This window comes from Macaca nemestrina, chromosome 11 (genome assembly GCF_043159975.1).
Source record: "Macaca nemestrina isolate mMacNem1 chromosome 11, mMacNem.hap1, whole genome shotgun sequence".
Lineage (NCBI taxonomy): Eukaryota > Metazoa > Chordata > Mammalia > Primates > Cercopithecidae > Macaca > Macaca nemestrina.
The window spans coordinates 11,710,118-11,729,651 of record NC_092135.1 but is presented as its reverse complement, the minus strand read 5'-3'; the positions used below and the strand labels follow the sequence as shown (position 1 = coordinate 11,729,651).

Genomic DNA, 19,534 nt, shown 5'->3' with positions numbered 1-19,534 from the left:
GTTTTATGGGGGTGATGCAGAGAGCAGAGGGTGCATTGCTGCATGCAGAGGGGAGTCCTAGCGGCGCAGGCACAGCAAGTCATTACGCCAGCGCGTGGGTTGCGTGTTATGGTTATAAAGCTATAGTTCTGCCCAGGGTGGATACTTCAGCATGGTCATGAGGAAAGTTCACTGAGGCTCATCTATAAGTTGCTGGGGTCTGTCAGGAGCTGGTTCCAGCTAACTAGGTGACCACATTCCCCAAAGGGTTTGGGAAAACCGGGCTGCAGGGCAGGAGGCTGTAAAATACCCTGATTGCTTCAGTGGATTACATTCCTGTAGTCCCTGGAGACCCTCCCTGTCTGCTTACATTTTTGGTAAGTTCTTCTCCCTCCTTCCAGGCGTTGTTCCTATTCTCCTTTTCTTTTTCTTTTTTTTTTTTTCTTTTTTTGAGATAGATGAGACAGAGTCTCGCTCCATCGCCCAGGCTGGAGTGCGGTGGCATAATCTCAGCTCCGCCTCCCAGGTTCAAGCGATTCTCCTGCCTCAGCCTCCTAAAGAGCTGGAATTACAGGCACGTGCCACCACCACTGGCTAATTTTTGTATTTTTAGTAGAGACAGGGTTTCACCATGTTTACCAGGCTGGTCTTGAACTCCTGACATCAGGTGATCCATCTGCCTTGGCATCCCAAAGTGCTGGGATTGCAGATGTGAGCCACTGTACCTGGCGTTTCCATTCTCCTTTCGTTCATTCACTCACTCATCAAACGTTTGCTGAGCACTGCCATGTGCCACTCACTGCGTCCAGTGCTGAGGATGCAGATGAGCCATGGAATGGGACTGCTTTTAGTGCACGTCAGTAAGAGGAAGCTTCCCCCGTTCCTCCATGGCACCGCTCCTCCTGCCCCGTTCCTGAGCAGTCCCCAACCTCCAGCCACGAAGGGGTAAGGCCACTTCAGGAAGGAGCCTCCAGGGCTCTGCAACTGTTAGGCCAATTGTTGGATGTGAGGTGGGGAGCATGGACAGGAAAGTGGACCTTGCAGCACAGGGATGGGTGAGCCCATGGAGGGGGCCACCACCCAGACGGAGAGCCCAAAAGTCCCGCCAGTGCTCTGGGTCCAGCGGCTCTGCCTGTGGATGCTGTGGCTCGTCCCCAGGGGCAGGGACCAAGCAAGGGGACTAACACTTATTAAACACTTACTTACACGGCACAGCTGGTTCTTTCCACCCCGGGGAGTTCTCACAACAACCCTGAGTGTTATCCCTGGTTTTCCAATGAGGACATAGGAAAGCTGAGCGTCTTCTCCAAGATCCCACAGCTGGGAATCAGGTTCCAGTCCATCTGATGACACCCCGGGCTGTCCCCATAGCTCCGTGCTGCCTCTGCAGAGGGTGGTCACTGGACCTATCATGCCTCCATGGTATTCCTAGGGGCTGCTTTAGTTCAAGGAGTTTGGTCTGGAAACACAGAGCCTTGGTCTCACCTCTAACCAGCTATGTGGACCCCTTAGGTCTCTTCTCCCTGGAGACCTCCTTTTCCTCATCTGTAGACTAACAAGGTAAGAAGGTCCGGGTCTCTGTCCTCTCCAGCTCCACACAGCTGGCCTCTGGTCCCATCTGCCCTTGAACCTGTATCTCCTACACTCCCAGGCAGGATCTGCAATGAAAATGCAGGGCCCCTGGCCCCAAAACTATTCAGAATGTCAAAATGCCCTTTCCTACATTATACATGTCTTCAGATCATAAGCTTTGTTGCCCACTCAACACCAGTGGCAGTTTGGAGAAGGGAGAGGCCACCCAGACCCACACATTGGGCCAAGCAGGAGGCACCACAGACCCACAAACCCCAGCCGAAGGCATGGCCCCTCTCGCTCAAGGAGAGTTGGGATGGGAGTGTTATGATTGGCATATACTAGGTGTGCGTCTGTACCCGGGCACCTGCTAGCAGGTGTGGAGGGAAGGATGGCTCCTGGCTTGTCTGCTCTTGATGTCAGTCACAGGCCCCTACTGGCAGAGCTTCCTGTCTTCTAGGCACTCCTTAGGACATGAGGTACAGGAGCTCCTACCCTGAGAACATGCAATGGATGGCACCTGGCTTTGCTTTAGGGCCACCAAATTCTGCCAGATTCTATCCAACCAGGGCCAGCTTCATGAGTGTATGATCCACACACAGGTCCCTGTTTCAGAAGGACTTGCTTTAAGCTCTGCTGTTACCATTGTCACACCTGGTGACACTGACACTCGTGGGAGAGAGTTCATCGTTTCTGATCCTTAGAACCCCTCTTTATACTGATTTGGGTCTCTGTGGTGCCTTCTGCTTGGCCCCATGTGTGGGTCTGGGTGGCCTCTCCCTTCTCCAAACTGGCACTGGTCTTGAGTGGGCAACAAAACTTATGATCTGAAGAAATGTATAAGGTAGGAAAGGGCAAGCTTAAAACGAATGTTAGAAAAACTATCTTGCATTTCTGCATTGCCTGCTGGAATGCTCACTCTTGACACCTTCACCTCCCAGGGCTGACTTTGCAGAAGCTGCCATGCTGAGAGGAGGCCCAAGCTCCCCCACATGGATAGACTCCATGAAGACGACCGATCACCTGACTGCACCCACCTGAGCATCCCCCAGCTGGAAACACCAAAGAACAAAGCAAGACTAGATGTTAGACCTCACGGTTCCTGAAGTCAGGCTAGGCCCTCCCTAGGGCTCCCCTACTGGCCAGATGGATGCAAATTCTGTGGGCTTATACAATCTGGTGGAGTCTCCTTAAAACAGAGGTGTAAAATTATTTATCTCATATTAGGTTTGAAAGCTAATATTTATTTAGAAGAGACCCATTCGAGAAAGAGGTCTTGAAGCTTGAGCCATGCACCTCTCTGGCTCCAAGTCAGCTGTTTTTGAACTGCAGTCTTCTTTCTTAGTCTAATAGTGCTTCTATAACAAAATGCCTGAGACCAGGTAATTTATTAAAAACAAATTTATTTTCTCATAGTTCTTGAGGCTGGGAAGTCCAAGATCAAGGCACCAGCAGGTTCGGTGTCTAGTGAGGGCCTATTCCTCATAGATGGCACTGTCCAGGTGTCCTCATGTGGCAAAAGGAATGAAGGGGAGCAAAGTCTCTCCCTTTGGCCCTTTTTTAAGGACAATAATCTCACCCATGAGGACAGAGCCCTTGTGGCTTAATCACCTCCTAAAGGCCCATCTCTTAATATTGTTGCTCTGGGGATTAAAGTTCAACATGAATTTTGAAGTAGACATGAACATTCAAACCATAGCCCTTCCAGTCCCTCAAAGTGCAGAATATGAGCTGGAAGTGGGAGGGGTCAAGAAATGACCCTTGACTAAGGGAGCTGGATCACCACCACACAAGCAGCAGCAGGGGTGGAGAGCTGGACGTTGGCCTGGGAAGGGGATCCAGGAACATGGCAGGCCCTGGATGCTGGACCTCCAGGGCAGAGCAGGACCAGACGCCCGGCTGACTACCATGGAGGGAGGAATTCCTCCTATTCCCTGTATGAGAAATGGGAATTTTACCATCATCCCTAGAATGCAGAAGCCACATTAGCGACATTAGCGTTAACATTTACACTCTTAATTGTTGTTACTGCATTTGGGACTCCCAGCTCTAGGCGATATGATTGCCAAGCCATTGCCATTTGTTACTCCACTAAGGGACATTTGGGAACATCCTGCCTGCATGGGTTCCAGTGTCACTGCAGCCAGAGGCTGTGTGGGAGATGGGGAGAGACCAGGTGTGCTCCTGCCATAGGGCTCCCCCATCGCTGGGTAAACTGAGGCTCGGCCTGATGTCTTTCTAATTTAAAATCACAAGACCAGGACCCGCACCACTGGGTAAAATGAAAGCACCTGCCCCTGTCCAGGAGACAGTGAGAGAGCTTGGCAGTTGGGATGGGGGTTGGGGGGTGGAAATACACAAAAAGATGTACTGAAGAAATGGCTGAAAAACAAATAAAATGAATGCTAACGAATACTGTACAGACTGACTGAGTATATTCCCAGGTACAGTGACCAGTGTGCGCAGCCAAGTCCACATGCTCAGTTTCGATGGTGGTCAACTCCCTAGCAAGCCCCCAGCTTCAATGTGTGGGGCTTTTTTTTCTCCGCTTCAGTTTCAAGTCCCACAGCAAGCTGGTTGGCCCAGTGGGCCTGGATCTAGGAACATAGATCCAGGGTGTGGATCTGAGTGTTCCTCCAGCCTTCTCTCCCTTGGATGTCTCTGTGCCGAGGCCTTGCTCTGTCCTGCTGGGGAGGGACTTTCTTAGGCAGAGAGGAGGGCAGTGGCCGCTGACTGCCCCACCTACGGAGACACCAGAGGAAGAAGGGTATATGTATACACCAGGTGTATACATAATGCCCCAGAACTGTCCCATTTGGGTTGGCTAGGCACCCACCCCTCAGACCCATCCATTACTGTCACCACCCCCAGGCCATGTGCCCCTTGCCACAGCCAGGAATGACGGGATTCTGAGATTGTGGTTCCGTTGGGAACAGGTAACGTGGGCAAGGGGAGAGGGCCGGTCTCCCCCCAGAGAACAGGGCAGTGCTACCAAAAGAAGGGGGAAAGAGACACGGAGGCACTAAAATCTCTTATGTCTGCAAGATGTGTGTATGTTAGAGGCAGTGGGGTGCCAGACTTGGGTGGGGGAATAAATCGATTCTTTGTCTGTAATGTCAGGCAGAGGCCAGCAGAGGGAGATGTTGGAATGTGTTGGGATTTGAGGGCCCTCTACCCACAGACAGGACTTGGGAAGCCAAGTTTATTCTCGGCTGAGACATTTCTGTGGGTGGTGACCCGGGTGTTTCAATGTACACTAACTTTGTCTTATGTACAAAACTATTTAAAACACTGTATAAAATTACCTTCAGACTACATGTATAAGATGTATATTAAAAAAATGAATTTCATGTTTAGACTTGGGCCCCATCTCCAAGAGATCTCATTCTGTATATACAGATAGTCCAAAATCTGAAGAAGAAGAAAAAAAAATCCAAAATCTGAAACACTTCTGGTCCCAAGCATTTTGGGTAAAGGACACTCAATCTGCATTGAATTAACAGCACCGCCCAGCCCAGCCAGCCTGCCAGGGGCGTGAGAGCCCTGCATCCACAGTCGCCTGCCAGCTCCAGTCCCCGCTTCGATTTTCCCCAGAGGGAGGCATTTCCTGGTGCTTTGCTCACCATCTAGGCAGCTGGCCATTCTGAAAGGTCTCCAGGAAATGCCGTTGGGCGCTTTCTGAGACTCTTTAATCAAACCCAGGCCTTCACGGAGCACCCAGGTTGCAAGTGGTGAGTCCAGAGTGCGAGTGTTGTGCTGAGAGTGCTGATCCTGCAGAAAGCCCTGGATTTGAAACCCCAGCTGCAAACGAGCCTGGGTCAGCTGCCTGACTTCCTTGTGCTTCTGTTTCCTCTCCCTAATATGGAGATATAGTACTACCTGCCTATAAAGGTTGATGTGGGCCGGGCGCGGTGGCTCACGCCTGTAATCCCAACACTTTGGGAGGCCGAGGCGGGCGGATCACTAGGTCAAGAGATCGAGACCATCCTGGCCAACATGGTGAAACCCCGTTTCTACTAAAAATACAAAAAGAAATTAGCCAGGCGTGGTGGCAGGCGCCTGTAGTCCTAGCTGCTCGGGAGGCTGAGGCAGGAAAATTGCTTGAACCTGGGAGGTGGAGGTTGCAGCGAGCCAAGATCATGCCACAGAGTGACTCCATCCCCAAAAAAAAAAAAAATTCTAGCGTGCCTAGCACAGTATCTAGTGTATCTAGTACACAAGCGTGCAACAAATATTATAATAATATTATAATCCCTAACACAGACACATATAGGAATAACCTACTTAACTGGTTGCACGTAAATCTGTCTCAAATATTTGCAGCTGACCCCTTCAGGCAGGAACAGCCCATCACAATGGATAGAAAGCATTTTAAATGCCTGTGGGCTCCCTGCCTTCTTAAGGACACCTGACCCAACTTTTCCAATTAACTTGAGGTCGCAGAACATCAATCAGTATATTATGTATTTTTGTTTTATTTTAATTTTTGTGGGTACATAGTTGTTGTATATAACTATGGGTTACATTGGATGTTTTGATGCAGCATGCAAAGTGTAATAATCACATCAGGGTATATAGGGTATCCATCACCTTAAGCATCTATCTTTTGCGTTTCAAACAATCCAATTATACTCTTTTACTTATTTTTAATGTACAATTACTATTATTATTATTTTTACTATCATCATCTTGTGCTAGCAAATAGTAGGTCTTATTTATTCTTTTTTTTTTTTTTTTTTTTGAGACAGAGTCTCACTCTGTCGCCCAGTCTCGTCCCAAGTGCAGTGGCACGATCTGGGCTCACTGCAAGCTCCGCCTCCCGGATTCACAGCATTCTCCTGCCTCAGCCTCCCGAGTAGCTGGGACTACAGGCGCCCGCCACCACGCCCCGTTAATTTTGTGTATTTTCAGTAGAGACAGAGTTTCACCCTGTTAGCCAGGATGGTCTCCATCTCCTGACCTTGTGACCTGCCTGCCTCAGCCTCCCAGAGTGCTGGGATTACAGGTGTGAGATACCGCGCCCAGCGTATTTATTCTTTCTATTTTTTTGTACCCTTTAATCATCCCTCTTTCACCTCCATCTTCACCCTGCCCAGGTACCTTTCTCAGCCTTTGGTAACTCTTTCTACTCTTCATCTCCATGAGTTCAATTGTTTTAATGTTTACCTCCCACAGATAAGTGAGAACATGTGATGTTTGTCTTTCTGTGCCCAGCTTATTTCACTTCACATAATGACCTCCAGCTCAATCCGTGTTGTTGCAAATGATAGGATTTCATTCTTTTTTAAATAGTTGAATAGTACTCCACTGTGTGTACATATCACATTTTTTTATTTCTTCATCTGTTAATGGACACTCAGGTTGCTTCCAAATCTTGACTATTGTGAACAGTGCTGCAACAAACATGAGAGTGCAGATACTTCTTCAATATACAGATCTCCTTTCTTTTGGGTATACACCTAGGAGTGGGATTGCTGGATCGTATGATAGCTCTATTTTTAGTTTTTTGAGAAACCTCCAAACTGTTCTCCATAGTGATTGTACTAATTTACATTCCTACCAACAGTGAATGAGAATTCCCTTTTCTCCACACCCTTGCCAGCATTTATTATTGACTGTCTTTTGTATAAAAGCCATCTTAACTGGGGTGAGGTGATATTTCATTGTAGTTTTGATTTGCATTTCTCTGATGATCATTGATGCAGAGCACCTTTTCATATACCTGTTTGCCATTTATATGTCTTCTTTTGAGAAATGTCTATTCAGATCTGTTGCCCATTTTAAATCTATTATTATTATTTTTTTCTATAGAGTTGTTGGAGCTCCTTATATGTTCTGGTTACTAATCCCTTTTCAGATAGGTAGTTTGCAAAGATTTTCTCCATTCCATGGGTTGTTTCTTCACTTTGTTGTTTCCTTTGCTGTGCAGAAGCTTTTTAACTTGATGTGATCCCATTTGTCCATTTTTGCTTTGGTTGCTGTCCCTGAAAGCAAAAAGAAAAGTCTTTTCCCACTCCAGTGTCCTGGAGAGTTTCGCCATGTTGTTTTTAGTAGTTTCATAGTTTAGGACCTTAGATTTAAGCCTTTAATCCATTGTGATTTGATTTTTGTATATGGAGAGAGATGGGGTCTAGTTTCATTCTTTTGTATACGGATATTCAGTTTTCCCCCAGCACCATTTATTGAAGAAATGGTCTTTTCCCCAATGTATGTTCTTGGAAACTTTGTCAAAAATGAGTTTACTGTAGATGTATGAATTTATTTCTGAGTTCTCTATTCTGTTTCACTGGTCTATGTGTCTGTTTTTAGGCCAGTACCATGCCATTTTGGTTACCATAACTCTGTAGTATAATTAAAGTCAGGTAATGTGATTCCTCCAGTTTTGCTCTTTTTGCTTAGGATAGCTTTGGCTATTCTTGGGTCTTTTGTGGTTCCATATTAATTTTAGATTTTTTTCTATTTCTGTGAAGAATGTCACTGGTATTTTGACAGGGATTGCATTAAATCTATAGATTGCTTTGGGTAGTATAGATATTTTAATGATATCAATTCTTCCAATCCATGAACATGGAATATCCATTTTTTGTGTCCTCCTCAATTTCTTGCATCAATGTTTTGTAATTTTCATTGCAGAGATCTTTCACTTCTTGGTTAATTCCTAAGTATTTTCTTTTTATCTACTGTAAATGGGATTGCTTTCTTGATTTCCTGTCAGATTGTTCGATGTTGACATTTACAAATTTTTTGATTTTTTATGTTGACTTTGTATCCTGCAACTTTACTGAATTTGTTTATCAGTTCTAATAGATTTTTTGATTGGGTCTTTAGGTTTTACCAAATATAAAATTATATCATCTGCAAACAAGGATAAATTTGACTTCTTCCTTTCCAATTTGGATGCCCTTCATGTCTATCTCATCTGATTGGTCTAGCTAGAATTTCCAGTACTACATTGAATAACAGTGGTGACAGTGGGCATCCTTCCAAATCTTAGAGGAAAGGCTTTCAGTTTTTCCCCATTCAGTATAATACTAACTGTGAGTCTGTCATATATACCTTTTATTGTGTTAAGGTATGCTCCTTCTACACCCAGTTTGTTGAGGGTTTTTATCATGAAGGGATATTGAATTTTACCAAATGCTTCTTTAGCATTCATTAAAATTATCATTTTTTTGGTCCCTCACTCTGTAAATATGATGTATTGCATTGATTGATTTGTGTATGTTGAACCACCCTTGCATCCTTGGGATAAATCCCACTTGGTCATGATAAATGATTTTTTTTTTAACATATTGTTGAATTCAATTTGATAGTATTTTGTTGAAGATTTTGGCATCAATGTTCATCAGCTATACTGGCCTATAGTTTTCATTTTCTGATGTGTCTTTGTCTGGTTTTGGGATCAGGGTAATGCTGGCCTTGTAGAATGAGTCTGGAAGTATCACCTCCTCTTCTGTTTTTCAGAGTAGTTTGAGTAGCATTGGTACTAGTGCTTAACTATTTGGTGGAATTCAGCAGTGAAGCCAAATATGCTATGTTAATTCAATACAGGTCGAGTATCCTTTATCTAAAATACTTGGGACAAGAAGTGTTTCAGATTTCAGATTGTTAAAAAGATTTTGGAATGGCCGGGCGCGGTGGCTCAAGCCTGTAATCCCAGCACTTTGGGAGGCCGAGACGGGCAGATCACGAGGTCAGGAGATCGAGACCATCCTGGCTAACACGGTGAAACCCCGTCTCTATTAAGAAATACAAAAAACTAGCCGGGCGAGGTGGCGGGCGCCTGTAGTCCCAGCTACTCGGGAGGCTGAGGCCGGAGAATGGCGTAAACCCGGGAGGCGGAGCTTGCAGTGAGCTGAGATCCGGCCACTGCACTCCAGCCTGGGTGACAGAGCGAGACTCCGTCTCAAAAAAAAAAAAAAAAAAAAGATTTTGGAATATTTGCTTATATATAATGAGATGTCTCGGATATGGGGCCCAAGTCTAAACATTAAACTTATTTATGTGTTATATACATCTCATACACATAGTCTAAAGGTAATTTTACACAATTTTTTATAGTAATTTTGTGCATGGAACAAAGTTTGTGTACAGCGAACCATCAGAAAACAAAGGGGTCACAATCGCAGCCACCCACGTGGACAATCTGTGGTTGTTTAGCACCGTCATCACTCCTGACTCGGAATTTATATGCCACCAATAGGCAATCATTTTCTTACCATTATTCACATGTAAGTATTTAAGAGTAAAAAGTCTTATGTATCATTAATAGAGTGAAAAAATAATGTGCTCATGGTAATTAAGCAGCACAGTAGCATCACCAGAACAGCTGCAAAGCAACAGCAACAAACAACGGCAGGCTTTTGTTGCCATTTTTAGTGGGGTTTGTTTTTTGTGTTTTGTGTTTTGTTTGTTTGTTTGTTTCTGAGACAGGGTCTCACTCTGTCACTCAGGCTGGTGTGCAGTGGCATGACCATGGCTCACTGCAGCCTCAACCTCCCCAGGCTCGGGTGATTCTCCTGCCTCTGCCTCCCATGTAGCTGGGACAACAGGCACATGCCACCATGTCCAGCTAATTTTTTTAAATTTTTTGTAGAGATGGTTTTTGCTGTGTTGCCCAAGCTGGTCTCCAGCTCCTGGGTTTGCCATCCTCCCACCACAGCCTCCAAAACTCTGGGATTAAAGGCATGAGTCACCAGGGTCCAGCTAATGTTGTGTTTTGAATACAAAGTTACTGTGTGCTGTACTTTATTTCGTAGGTGAGTAGAAACATCAGAAGCAGTTGAGGGCCCAGGAAGTGGGTCTTGTAGAGATGAGGAGGTATTCTGCTGGATGGTTTCTAGAATATTTCCTCCAGAGTCCTCTGCCTTATTCACAACTGTTTTTGTCTTAAAATCTCTCTTGGATTTTATAAACTGACATGATTTCTTGCTCTGTTAAACTGCTCCAGCCCTTCAATGAGCCCATCACACGTTTTCACCACATGGTCTATAGGCAGTTTTTCTGCAGTGTTGCATTAACGACAACATCTTCATATCTCTGTTATTATAATCAACTTGATTCAGAACCATTGCCATCAGTAAATGAATAAACAACTAGAGCCTCCTTATTGATGTTGAAAACTTCTTCAATAGCCACTTCTCCCAGCGTACAGACAGATTCTGGAGGGTTTTTTGTTGTTGTTGTTGTTGTCGTTGTTTTTGTTTTGTTTTTTGTTCTGTTTTGTTTTGTTTTTGCATATGTAAGGGGGTCAGACATTGCTTTTGTCTCACTTGACATACGGAATCCTTCAAAATCACCACCTTGTTCATTGTCATCACTGAACATAGTTGCAGGGCAGACGTTGTTCCAGGCATGCACAAATGTCTTCAGTCACTGTGTTCCAAGCATTTACAACAGCATATATAGCATCCTTCTTGCTAAACTTCTTTTGAAAACCTTTCACACCCACACTTCTCTTCTCATGCTAACAGCAGTTTTTATATTTACTCTTTATTGATTTAAGGACCCTGGTCACATGACTAAATTAATAAAGCCATGTTTGGGGAAAGTACATGGCATAGACATTATTTTTTATGAGAATTTCAGCCAGAGAATGAGCAGAACAGTTGTGAAGAAATAACAAAATCTTGCAGTCAACATCTAGTCCAGCTTCCTGGCAGTGAGCACAAGCCACTGGTACAAAATGTTTGTGAAGACAATCAGAAAAGATGTCCCTAGTGATTCATGCCTTTCTGTTAGCATAATAATAAACTGATCATAAATTATTTTTTATTTATTTATTTTTTTTGAGACGGAGTCTCGCTTTGTTGCCCAGGCTGGAGTGCAGTGGCATGATCTCGGCTCACTGCAAGCTCCGCCTCCCAGGTTCATACCATTCTCGTGCCTCAGCCTCCTGAGTAGCTGGGACTACAGGCACCCACCACCACGCCCATCTAATTTTTTGTATTTTTTAGTAGAGACCGGGTTTTCACTTTGTTAGCCAGGATGGTCTTGATCTCCTCACCTTGTGATCTGCCTGCCTCGGCCTCCCAAAGTGCTGGGATTACAGGCGTGAGCCACCGCGCCCGGCCACAAAATTCTTTCCTTGAAAACAGCAAGGATGCAAGCTTTTTCCTATCACAGCAAGTGTACACTTAGCATGCCTGCCGCATCAGCACACCCCAGCACTTATTCTGTCTGTGGCATCCTTAATTCCCGCAAGTTCTGTCTCATTAGCTGTAGTCAGTGTCTTTTGGGGGCAATAATACTAAAACAATGATGCTTCATCAGCATTAGAGACTCATTCTGGCATCAGACTTTCATCAGCAATGACCTTGGCAAACTCATCAGTGAATTCCTCCACTGCTTTGTGATCAGCAGATGTTTAATCACCAGAAATCTTAAAAAATGTAATGTTAGGTCTTTTCTTACATTTCTGCAAACAATCTGTTGAATATTTACAGTTCCCTTTAATTTTTAGTTCGTTGTGACACATTTTTACTTGTTTCATGATCAGCATACCATTAAGGGGCACATGTTCATGGCAGTGCTGATAGATCCACTCTTTCAATACACAATTGGGATCTTCACTTTTAGCTTTATGTAGGGTTTTTCTATGTTTCATTAACTTCTTCCGTTCATCACTCTCAGTGTAGAGCCTCGACAGTTTATCCCTCTGTTTCTTCAGGTCATATACAATGGCCATTCGAACACTATACTCTTCTGTAAGATGTTGTGCATTTGCACCGCTGTTCAGCTTTTTCAACAGCTTGACTTTCTGTGCTATACATATAAATATTTTCTCTTTTACTTTTGCTCTTACGCATAAACGTATCTGCAGGCCTTTTTGACATTTTTAAGAACATCTCTTCACTACAGAGAAGAGAATTTAAAAAAAGAAAAAACAATGAATAATGCACACACTGTCAGGCCTTGTCCCCATGTTCTGCATTGTGGGAAACCTGCCACTGGCACATCCAAACTGCACACATATCATTTTGTTACCCTTCGTGGGTGTGCTTGTGTGAAGGAATCTGGGCATGGGCAGAAAAGATGCATTGCAGCTGAAGGGAACTGGGACTGTCTTTTTTCCCTTGGGGACTCCAAATAAACAGTGTGTTGTATACCTGCATTTTAACTGTGACCCATCACATGAGGTATAAAATTTTCCACTTGTGGTATCAAGTCAACACTCAAAAGTTTTGGATTTTGAGCAAAGTGTGGTGGTGCATGCCTATAGTCCCAGCTACTCAAGAGGCTGAGGTGGGAGGATACTTGAGCACAGGAGATCAAGGCTGCAGTGAGCTATAATTGCACCACTCACTGCACTCCAGCCTGAGCAACAGAATGAGACCCTGTCTCTAGGAAAATAAAATTGAATAAAATAAAATGTAGAAGTTTTGGGTTTTGGAGCATTTCAGGTTTTGAACTTCTGAATCAGGATTGCTCAATCTGTAATGATTTCAGGGACCCTATTTGATGATAGAGGAACCTTTGGGGTGTTTGTTCCTTGATTCTCATTTGTGATGGACACATGTGAAATTACCAAGTGAGTAGCATGTGGATAAGCAGAATAGCTTCTCTCTCAAGGTACATGTGTAGACTGATGCAGCTACATAGATCTCCAGCACACACACACACACAGACACACACAGACACACACAGACGCAGACAGTCTCTTACTTACCACATTTACCTACAGGAAGAGCAAACCCCAACCCTCCACTTCTGAGCTCATGTTGCTCTGGGGCAATTATAAACCAATAAATGAAACTCCAAGATCAAAACATCTCCTTAGAACCCAGAACAGAAGAAAAGAGTAGAGCAAGAAACTAAAGAAAGCACAAAGCCTTGAGGGCAGAGGTTTGCAACCTCAACTGCAAATTAAAATCACCTACAGAACTTTAAAAAATGCCCTTGTCCAACCACACCAAAATTCTGAGTTCTTTGGTCTGGGATAGGGGTTTGTTGGTGTTTTCTAAAGCTCCCAAGTGGGCCAGCCATGGTGGGTCACACCTGTAATCCCAGCCCTCTGGGAGGCTTGAGGTGGGAGGATCATTTGAGGCCAGGAATTCAAAACTAGCCTGGGCAATACAACGAGACCTCCTCCCCCATCTCTACAAAAAAAAAAGTTTTAAAAGTTAGCCAGGTGTGGTGGTACACACCTGTAATCCCAGCCACTTGGGAGGCTGAGGCAGGAGGATGGACACCTTGAGCCCAAAAGTTCAAGGCTACAGTGAGCAATGAAATCATGCCACTGCACTCCAGCCTGGATGACAGAGTGAGACTCTATCTCTTAAAAAAACGTAAAAATAAAAACAAAAAAGCTCCCAGGTGATTCTAATGTGTGGTTAGAGTTGGCAACCCTAGCTTAGAGTCTGGCCTCAAAAGTTTCACTTTACTCTCAGAGTAAATTCCCTAGAGGTTCACTTTACATTTCTATACTGCCAAATAGTCTGAGAATTAGAGACTTGTTATTGTTCACCAATATCTTCACATTAAAAGTACTTCCCTCTACTTCTTGGAGGGGAGTAAATCATCCATTTACAACTAAGTGTTCATTAGTTTCTCACTAAATGAGTTCTAGGTCAATGAAGGAAGAAAAGTTGGCAAATGTGGTAAAGGGCACCTGGGTTGATTGTGCCACAGCCACAGCTGAAGAGTCTAGGACAGTGGTTTTTAATCAGCCAGCCCAAACTATTAAATCTGATCCTCTGCAGCAGGGCCCAAGGGTCCAAGCATCACCCTCACCCTCCTCCCCACCTTTTTTTTAAAGAGAGACGGAGTTTTGCTCTTTCGCCCAGGCTGGAGTGCAATGACATGATCATAGCTTACTGTGACCTTGAATTCCTCAGCTTAAGCAATCCTCCCAACTCAGCCTTCCAAGTAACTAGAACTACAGGCATGTGTCACCATGTCTGAAATATATACATACATATATACACACACACACTAGCACGCACACACACACACACACATATATATAAACATATAGCTTGAGAGAGAGTCTCGCTATGTTGCCAAAGTTAGTCTTGAACTCCTGTCCTCAAGTGATCCTCCCACCTCAGACTCTCAAAGCAAGCACTGGACAGCTTCCATAGTTTTAAAAGCTCCCCGTAGGATTCCACTGAGCAGCCAAGGATGGTGACCACCAATCTAGTGGGTGAAAATATCAGGAAGCAGAACATTAGTAAAGGAAAGTAGAAGAAAGATATCACCTGTTGTCAGTGTTGAGGCTGACAGCACAATACCCCCAAAATACAGTGCTTTGGCATGCTGAGCACTTTTGAATGAAAGGACACTAGAAGGCCTCAGAAGCTCTCTCAGAACCAAGGATTTTTTAACCTTCTCTTTTTTCTCACCCACCAAACTCCCACTATGAAGCACAGGCAGGAGCTCCCTCTGGAGTTCCCTTATGTGACTAGGGAAACCTTCTTCCAAGAGAAATGCAATTTCTTAAGACCCTCTCCTTAGAATGTCATCAAATATGCAGGAAATACTAATTACCGGAGAAGAGAAAAGACTAAAAGTAGTCACCATGCCCAGGGGAATGTCTTTTGTGTTGTGGTGTGTGTGTGTGTGTGTGTGTTTTGAGATGGAGTTTCACTCTTGTTGTCCAGGCTGGCGCGCAGTGGCGCAATCTCAGCTCACCACAACCTCCACCTCCCGGTTCAAGCGATTCTCCTGCCTCAACCTCCCAAGTAGCTGGGATTACAGGCATGCACCTCCACGCCTGGCTAATTTTGTATTTTTAGTAGAGACAGAGTTTCTTCATGTCAGACTGTCTCAAACTCTTGACCTTAGGTGATTCACCTGCCTCAGTCTCCCAAAGTGCTGGAATTACAGTCGTGAGCCACCATGCCTGGCATGGACGTTTTATCTATTTTTCTGAGGGTAGCTCCAAGAGGTTACCTGGGAGACTTTATCTGCATAGTAAGACAACCTTTGTTCACAGTGAGATTCTGCCCCTCACCTTCCCACCATGTGGCCCAGTACCCAGAGGAACTTTGTCCCAGACCATTATCTATCTTCCAGGCCCATTTATTCCCCCTGAAAATCATTTACTAACCTCTCACAATTTCCTGCATTCTCCAATGAAGAGGGCACTATTTAAGCTTCAGCCATCTGGCCCTTCTTTGAGTCTCATGTTATGTATGGCTCCTGTTCTTACACATATCAATACATTTGTATGTTTTTTCTTCTCTTAATCTGTCCATTGTCAGTTTGAAGGAAAATTATCTTTGCCACTACTTTGAGGAGGAAAATTTTTTCCTCTGCTCTCTTAGCTTTGCTGATTGTGGGTCTGCAAATTAAACTGACAAAATACAGCTTAGAAAGAGAAAATGTAGATTTTCATAATATACATACAGAGTTCACAAGAAGAAATGTGCCTCAAGGAGATGGTTAGAATTTGGGGTTTATATACCATCAGAAAAATAAGTGGGCCTTTAGGAGAATAGATGGGAGATATGACAGTCTTGTGGCAACATTTGTTTATACGTAGCGCTGACTTCTAGTCAGTGATTGTAAGAATCAATCTTTACCTGAGTGTAGTGGCTCATGCCTATAATCTCAGCATTTTAGGAGGCTCAGGTTGGAGGATAGCTTGAAGCCAGGAGTTCAAGACCAGCCTGGGCAACATAATGAGGCTCTGTCACTACAAAAAATAAAATAAAATATTAGCCAGACGTAGTAGTACAAGCCTGTGGTCCTAGCTACTCAGGAGGCTAAGGTAGGAGAATTACTTGAGCCCAGGAGTTTGGGGCTACAATGAGCCATAATTATAGTGCTGTACTCCAGCCTGGGTGACAGAGTGAGACCCTGTGTCTTAACAAACAAACAAACAAACAAACAAAAAATCAACCATCCCTATTATTTCTGGGGGAGTAATTTATGACAATTGAATATGAATAGTAGTAGAACATACCACTCCAAAATGTGCCAGTTTGGCATAGAATTATTTTGACCTGAAGGCAATTGAGAAGAAGCAAATCCAAGAAAAGCTTTCTGCCCTCCCTCTATTTGCCTAAAAGCAGGACAGAAATTTGTAAAGATGTCCTCCCTCCCCTTTCTACCAGGAAAGACAGAAGTTAGTCACCAGAGAGCTGGAGATGACCCTAGATTCTTATCATCCTGGAGATTCCCCAAAGGAACCTACATAGCAAACCTTACTAACTAGCCCTTATGTACCATTAATCTCCCTATATATTTCCCTTCCCACAAATCGCTACTCTAGAAACTCAAAAGTCTTACTCAAAAGTCTTTTTCCTTTGTCTTGTCACTTCTCTAAGAACTTATTGCTCTTTCATTAAGATGCCATTTTAGTCCATCTGTGTTGATATAAAGAGTATCTAGGCTGGGTGCGGTGGCTCACACCTGTAATCCTAGCACTTTGGGAGGCCGAGGTGGGCGGGTCACAGGGTCAGGATATCGAGACCATCCTAGCTAACATGGTGAAACCCCGTCTCTACTAAAAACACAAAAAATTAGCCGGGCATGGTGGCGGGTGCCTGTAGTCCCAGCTACTCAGGAGGCTGAGGCAGGAGAATGGCGTGAACCCGGGAGGCAGAGCTTGCAGTAAGCTGAGATGGAGCCACTGCACTCCAGCCTGGGCAACAGAGCAAGACTTGTCTCAAAAAAAAAAAAAAAAAAAAAAAAAAAGAATATCTGAAACTGGGTAATTTGCAAAGAAAAGTTTATTTGGCTTACAGGTCTGCAGACTGTACAAGAAGCATGGTGCCAGCATCTGCTTCTGGTGAGTGCCTTAAGAAGTTTACCTATTGTGGAAGGTGGAGGGGAGCCAGTGTGTGCTGAGATCACATGGTGAAGGAGGAAGGAAGAGTGAGAGGAGAGGAGCTGTCGAGCTCTTTTCAATAACCAGATCTTGCAGGAACTAAGAGTGGGAACGCACTTGCTCTGGTGAGAATGGCACCAAGGCATTCATAAGGGATCTTCCCCCCCCAATCCAAATACCTCCCACCAGCCCCACCTTCAACACTGGGGATCAAATTTCAACAGGAGAGTTGGTGGGGCCAAATAAATCATATCCAAACCATAGCATTCTGCCCCTGGCCCCCCATGTCTCATGTCCTTCTCACATTGCAGAATACAAGTATTCCTTCCAATAGTCCCCAAAAGTCTTAACTCGTTCCAGCACTGACTCAAAAGTCCAAAGTCCCATCTGAGACACAAGGCAAGTTCCTTCCAGCTATGAGACTGTAAAATCAAAAACAAGTTGTTTACTTCCAAGATACAATGGTGAAACAGACATTGAGTAAACATTTCCACTCCAAAAGGGAGAAATCAGCCAAAAGAAAGGAGTAACAGGCCCCACGCAAGTCCAAAACCCAGCAGGGCAGACATTAAATCTTAAAGCTTCAGAATAATCTCCTTTGACTCTGTCACCCTAAAGGAAAAAACTGAGGCAAACTTAATAGAAATAGGCAGTTTATTTGAGCCAAGCTTGAGGATTGCAACCCAGGAGCATAGATTTGCCCTGAATATACACTCTGAGAAGCAGCAGTTACAAGTGGATTTTTAAAGGAAAAGAAAGGCAATTCCTAAGTTGTTTACCAAACATTTGATTAAAATAAGATAAGATATTGATTGGCTGTACTTTGTCTTTTGTATCATGAATTCCAGGAACATGAAGGTAATGAGTGAGACAGCTAGTTAGGAACAAGATGTCTTTCAACAATTGTCCCTGTCAGGCCTCTGAGCCCAAGCCAAGCCATCGCATCCCCGGTGACTTGCACATATATGCCCAGATGGCCTGAAGTAACTGAAGAATCACAAAAGAAGTGCAAATGCCCTGCCTCGCCTTAACCGATGACGATGACATTCCATCACAAAAGAAGTGAAAATGGCTGGTCCTTGCCTTAAGGGATGATATTATCTTGTGAAATTCCTTTTCCTGGCTCATCCTGGCTCAAAAAGCTCCCCCACTGAGCACCTTGTGACCCCCCACTCCTGCCCGCCAGAGAACAACCCCCCTTTGACTGTAATTTCCCTTTACCTACCCAAATCCTATAAAACGGCCCCACCCTTATCTCCCTTTGCTGACTCTCTTTTCGGACTCAGCCCACCTGCACCCAGGTGAAATAAACAGCCATGTTGCTCACACAAAGCCTGTTTGGTGGTCTCTTCACGTGGATGCGCATGATAGTCCCCAGGGATGGGTGCTGGGGAATGAAAGGGAGGTGAGAAGTATGATGGGATGAAAGTCCTATGCTCATGTCTCTCTGTGCCTGATACATTTTGCGTACCTCACATAGCTCAGACTGCTCTAAGCTATTTTACTTTTCTCAACTCTATATCCTGCATCCTGGGCACACTGGTGCAAGGGGTGGGCTTCCAAGAGTTTGTGTCCATGGCTTTGCTAGGTAAAGCCCATATGGCTGTTCTTACAGGTTGAGGTTTAATACCTGTGGCTTTTCCAGGCTGAGGTTGCAAGCTGCTCTCCTACAACTCCACTAGGGAGTGACCCAATGGGGCTCCCGTGGGGACTCCAACCCCACACTTCCCTTGGCACTGACCTAATAGAGGATTTCTGTAGGGGCTGTGTTCCTGCAGGAGGCTTCTTCCTGGGTACCCAGACTCTCTCATATATCTTCTTAAATCAAGATGGAACCAGCCAAGCCTCTACCACTCTTGCATTCTTCATGCCTGCAGACTTAACACCATGTGGAATCTGTCAAGGTTATAGCTTGTGCTCTTTCAAGTGGTGGCCCAAGCAGTTCCTGGGACCTTTTGAGCCATGGCTGGAGGTGGAGCAGCAGGGATACAGAGAGCACCATCTTGAGATGGTGCAGGGAAGTGGCATCTTGGGCATGGCCCCTGAAACCATTCTGTCCTCCTATGCCTCTGGCCCTGTGATGGAAGAGGTGGCCTTGAAGATTTCTGAAATGTTTTGGGGGACTTTTTCCTATTGCTCTGACTATTACCACCTGGCTTTCTTTTATCCATGCTAATCTCTATAGCAAGTGATTGCTCAGCCAGATTT

General features: G+C 44.7%; 1 long non-coding RNA gene across 1 annotated transcript; it reads left to right on the top strand.

Moving 5' to 3' along the window:
* Positions 1–5,170: 5,170 nt before the first annotated feature.
* Positions 5,171–18,634, top strand: LOC105492484 (uncharacterized). The gene is made up of 3 exons (XR_011609511.1): positions 5,171–5,282; positions 17,244–17,287; positions 18,175–18,634. It is a non-coding gene; the product is annotated as an uncharacterized lncRNA (long non-coding RNA).
* Positions 18,635–19,534: the final 900 nt, after the last annotated feature.